The sequence below is a fragment of the Schistocerca gregaria genome, unplaced genomic scaffold (assembly GCF_023897955.1).
Source record: "Schistocerca gregaria isolate iqSchGreg1 unplaced genomic scaffold, iqSchGreg1.2 ptg000498l, whole genome shotgun sequence".
NCBI classification, from domain to species: domain Eukaryota; kingdom Metazoa; phylum Arthropoda; class Insecta; order Orthoptera; family Acrididae; genus Schistocerca; species Schistocerca gregaria.
The window spans coordinates 37501-42500 of record NW_026061903.1 but is presented as its reverse complement, the minus strand read 5'-3'; the positions used below and the strand labels follow the sequence as shown (position 1 = coordinate 42500).

The 5000-nt window shown below is 54.2% G+C and overlaps 1 non-coding gene across 1 annotated transcript in view; it reads right to left on the bottom strand.

Moving 5' to 3' along the window:
- The window catches only part of LOC126313699 (small subunit ribosomal RNA), a 1894-nt gene extending 285 nt beyond the window's left edge, over positions 1-1609 (bottom strand). The window contains exon 1 of the ribosomal RNA XR_007555323.1: positions 1-1609. This exon is cut by the window's left edge and continues 285 nt beyond it. This is a non-coding gene — a ribosomal RNA (small subunit ribosomal RNA).
- Positions 1610-5000: the final 3391 nt, after the last annotated feature.

Here is a 5000-nt window from a genome sequence, read left to right as displayed (position 1 = left end):
GGTTACCCCGACCTTTCGGCCTAGGAAGACACGCTGATTCCTTCAGTGTAGCGCGCGTGCGGCCCAGAACATCTAAGGGCATCACAGACCTGTTATTGCTCAATCTCGTGCGGCTAGAAGCCGCCTGTCCCTCTAAGAAGAAAAGTAATCGCTGACAGCACGAAGGATGTCACGCGACTAGTTAGCAGGCTAGAGTCTCGTTCGTTATCGGAATTAACCAGACAAATCGCTCCACCAACTAAGAACGGCCATGCACCACCACCCACCGAATCAAGAAAGAGCTATCAATCTGTCAATCCTTCCGGTGTCCGGGCCTGGTGAGGTTTCCCGTGTTGAGTCAAATTAAGCCGCAGGCTCCACTCCTGGTGGTGCCCTTCCGTCAATTCCTTTAAGTTTCAGCTTTGCAACCATACTTCCCCCGGAACCCAAAAGCTTTGGTTTCCCGGAGGCTGCCCGCCGAGTCATCGGAGGAACTGCGGCGGATCGCTGGCTGGCATCGTTTATGGTTAGAACTAGGGCGGTATCTGATCGCCTTCGAACCTCTAACTTTCGTTCTTGATTAATGAAAACATACTTGGCAAATGCTTTCGCTTCTGTTCGTCTTGCGGACGATCCAAGAATTTCACCTCTAACGTCGCAATACGAATGCCCCCGCCTGTCCCTATTAATCATTACCTCGGGTTCCGAAAACCAACAAAATAGAACCGAGGTCCTATTCCATTATTCCATGCACACAGTATTCAGGCGGGCTTGCCTGCTTTAAGCACTCTAATTTGTTCAAAGTAAACGTGCCGGCCCACCGAGACACTCAACTAAGAGCACCCTGGTAGGATTTCAACGGGGTCCGCCTCGGGACGCGCAAGCACGCCTTCGGCTCGCCCCACCGGCAGGACGTCCCACGATACATGCCAGTTAAACACCGACGGGCGGTGAACCAACAGCGTGGGACACAAATCCAACTACGAGCTTTTTAACCGCAACAACTTTAATATACGCTATTGGAGCTGGAATTACCGCGGCTGCTGGCACCAGACTTGCCCTCCAATAGATACTCGTTAAAGGATTTAAAGTGTACTCATTCCGATTACGGGGCCTCGGATGAGTCCCGTATCGTTATTTTTCGTCACTACCTCCCCGTGCCGGGAGTGGGTAATTTGCGCGCCTGCTGCCTTCCTTGGATGTGGTAGCCGTTTCTCAGGCTCCCTCTCCGGAATCGAACCCTGATTCCCCGTTACCCGTTACAACCATGGTAGGCGCAGAACCTACCATCGACAGTTGATAAGGCAGACATTTGAAAGATGCGTCGCCGGTACGAGGACCGTGCGATCAGCCCAAAGTTATTCAGAGTCACCAAGGCAAACGGACCAGACGAGCCAATCCGATTGGTTTTGATCTAATAAAAGCGTCCCTTCCATCTCTGGTCGGGACTCTGTTTGCATGTATTAGCTCTAGAATTACCACAGTTATCCAAGTAACGTGGGTACGATCTAAGGAACCATAACTGATTTAATGAGCCATTCGCGGTTTCACCTTAATGCGGCTTGTACTGAGACATGCATGGCTTAATCTTTGAGACAAGCATATGACTACTGGCAGGATCAACCAGGGAGCTGCGTCAACGAGAGCTGAGCAGCCGGCCGCCCGGGAGTGTGTCCCGAGGGCCCGCGCGAACACGCAAGCGTCCGCTCAATTATTCTGCAAACAGGAGGAGGCTGAGCTCCCCTGCACGATACACCTCGAAACCCTCTCAGGTCCCGGCGGCGCGCAGCGCCGTCCTAAGTACTTGGTCGGGTTCGAGAGAGGCGCAATCGCCCGGAGATGGGCGAGTAGACGCTTTCAGTGCGAACACCCGTGCTCCCAACTGAGCTTGCCGCTGCCGACAGAGGCCCGGGAGCGTGCTGTCGTGGCATTGCCGGCGGGAAACAACACGCGCCACCTACGGTGACCGGCAGCTCCAACGCCAGCGCCACAGAAGGGCAAAGCCCCACTTGGGTGCAGAAGCGAACTCTCCCAGCACAGCGCACGCGCCAACACGTCCGCAGAGCTGCGATACAAACCACCTGCGAGAACCGCTGGGGGCGACCGAGCAGCAGACGGCGTCGCGACGCCGAGTGCCGGGCGGCGGCGCATCCTCAACGCACACAGTCCGCAATCGGACCAGCACACTGCAGATGTCCACCGCGCTTCGCACCGGGCTCGGCAGAACCCACTTTGGCCGCCTGGCGCCGCGCGCAGGGTGCGCCGGCGCATAGCTGGGACGCCAGCCGGGCCCGTCGGCCGGCGCTCCTGCCACTGGGCGCCCCCCACCAGCCGGCTGTAGTGCGTGCGCTCACGCAGCGCGCGGCCAGCACGCCGGGCGGCCCCCCCTCACCGGCCGGGGACTGTCCCGCCAAGCACAGCCTCGTATCGCTTCATACCCACATGGCCAACTCAGGTTCGGGGGCATGGCGGGTACCGCCGAAACAACCGGTTCATAGATGTACCGATCGTCGCTATCACCGATGCACCTGCAGCGCGAACAACCGCTCAACAACTGATTTCCAGTTCATTTGCGGATCTTTGGCAGCAAACGTATACGTCAATCTACATTTGCGAAATCTACGATTCTGGCATGCCTGCATGTTATGTGTCACGACACGCTACATCAGCCCACATACACACTGCGGCATGTACACGAGAGAACACGTGGAAGATGGTCCGCGCACGTGTGCAATGTCCCTTGCGCGGTCGACTGTCAACCGGCCTCTGTAGCATGTCGCAGATGTGGAACGCGGTCCACCGTGCTATCATGTTGTGTGGGGCAATACGATTAAATAGGAAAACCCTCGTCGCTACATCAACAGACGGCTCACGCCTGATTCCCGGCAGAGGGAGGAGGGGGGGGGGGGGGGGGGCCAACATGCAATACTTTCGTCCGTACCTACCTACCACATGTCTGTACGGCGTACAACAGTGCAATCTCGCTGTAATGGGGAGACGAGACAAGTAGCATCGTGCACAACATATGGCCCTTATGATTCGCCATTGTAGGGCGCAGCCGGTGTACGGTCAAGCATGTGCCACATTATGTCACTCAGTACGTAACGACGGATGATCAGTGTGGGTTACGCGTACATCAGCGGACAGTCCACACAGGCCGTACCACAACGTACACTGACTGCATCGACAACCGAATGCAACTGAACAGCTGCAAGGCTCATTTCACAAACAAACGCCTGACCGACCAGCTTGGAAGGGCAGGAGGGGAGGGCGATATTCGTTCTGTAGCGGTACACCCTTCCAGTGGTTAGCGGGACTGTGTAGAAAGTACGCAACACTCGAAAGACCTTTATGTGAGGGTTACGCACCATGGCATCAAGAAATACACATGACACCAGAGGATCCAAGCAGTGAACTATGTTCAGAGGGTTGCTGTTAGGCAAAGCTACATTCCTGTGACGTTACATGTGACAGTTAAGGTGCAGTGTAAGTTAGGTTAAGGTGCAGCGTAAGTTAGGTTAAGGTGCAGCGTAAGTTAGGTTAAGGTGCAGCGTAAGTTAGGTTAAGGTGCAGCGTAAGTTAGGTTAAGGTGCAGCGTAAGTTAGGTTAAGGTGCAGCGTAACTTGGGTTAGGTGCAGCGTAACTTGGGTTAAGGTGCAGCGTAACTTGGGTTAAGGTGCAGCGTAACTTGGGTTAAGGTGCAGCGTAACTTGGGTTAAGGTGCAGCGTAACTTGGGTTAAGGTGCAGCGTAACTTGGGTTAAGGTGCAGCGTAACTTGGGTTAAGGTGCAGCGTAACTTGGGTTAAGGTGCAGCGTAACTTGGGTTAAGGTGCAGCGTAACTTGGGTTAAGGTGCAGCGTAACTTGGGTTAAGGTGCAGCGTAACTTGGGTTAAGGTGCAGCGTAACTTGGGTTAAGGTGCAGCGTAACTTGGGTTAAGGTGCAGCGTAACTTGGGTTAAGGTGCAGCGTAACTTGGGTTAAGGTGCAGCGTAACTTGGGTTAAGGTGCAGCGTAACTTGGGTTAAGGTGCAGCGTAACTTGGGTTAAGGTGCAGCGTAACTTGGGTTAAGGTGCAGCGTAACTTGGGTTAAGGTGCAGCGTAACTTGGGTTAAGGTGCAGCGTAACTTGGGTTAAGGTGCAGCGTAACTTGGGTTAAGGTGCAGCGTAACTTGGGTTAAGGTGCCAACGTGGGTTAGGTTAAGGGGCCAACGTGGGTTAGGTTAAGGGCCAACGTGGGTTAGGTTAAGGGGCCAACGTGGGTTAGGTTAAGGGCCAACGTGGGTTAGGTTAAGGGCCAACGTGGGTTAGGTTAAGGGCCAACGTGGGTTAGGTTAAGGGCCAACGTGGGTTAGGTTAAGGGCCAACGTGGGTTAGGTTAAGGGCCAACGTGGGTTAGGTTAAGGGCCAACGTGGGTTAGGTTAAGGGCCAACGTGGGTTAGGTTAAGGGCCAACGTGGGTTAGGTTAAGGGCCAACGTGGGTTAGGTTAAGGGCCAACGTGGGTTAGGTTAAGGGCCAACGTGGGTTAGGTTAAGGGCCAACGTGGGTTAGGTTAAGGGCCAACGTGGGTTAGGTTAAGGGCCAACGTGGGTTAGGTTGCCAGAGATGTGTCAAATCAGGATGTACGTTTGGCTGGTGTCAGGTGGTGGGTTGGTTCGATGCCTTTATAAGGAGTGTGGCCAAAGGGTATTTTATTACTTGTACCTTTTGTGTTGTGGCGTGGCGTTGCGTCCTGTGTTGATACTGGGTGGACCACTGTGGGTGTTGCTGGCTGATTTGAGCTGCGTTGTTTGCGGGTGGTGTGAGACATTCTGTCTTATTAGTGGACGTGACGTTCCTCTTGTCGTTCTTTGGATAGTGTCCTGTGGCAGCGAGGATAAAATGGATGTTGTTGAACGATAGTGCTTTGGTGCTTTCGCTTTGTTACACACAGAGTGGACTGTGAGATAGGGTGACTGGGTCGAGTGCGGTTCACACTGTCCTCCCCAGTTTACAGTATGTATCATCTATGTATGTGGT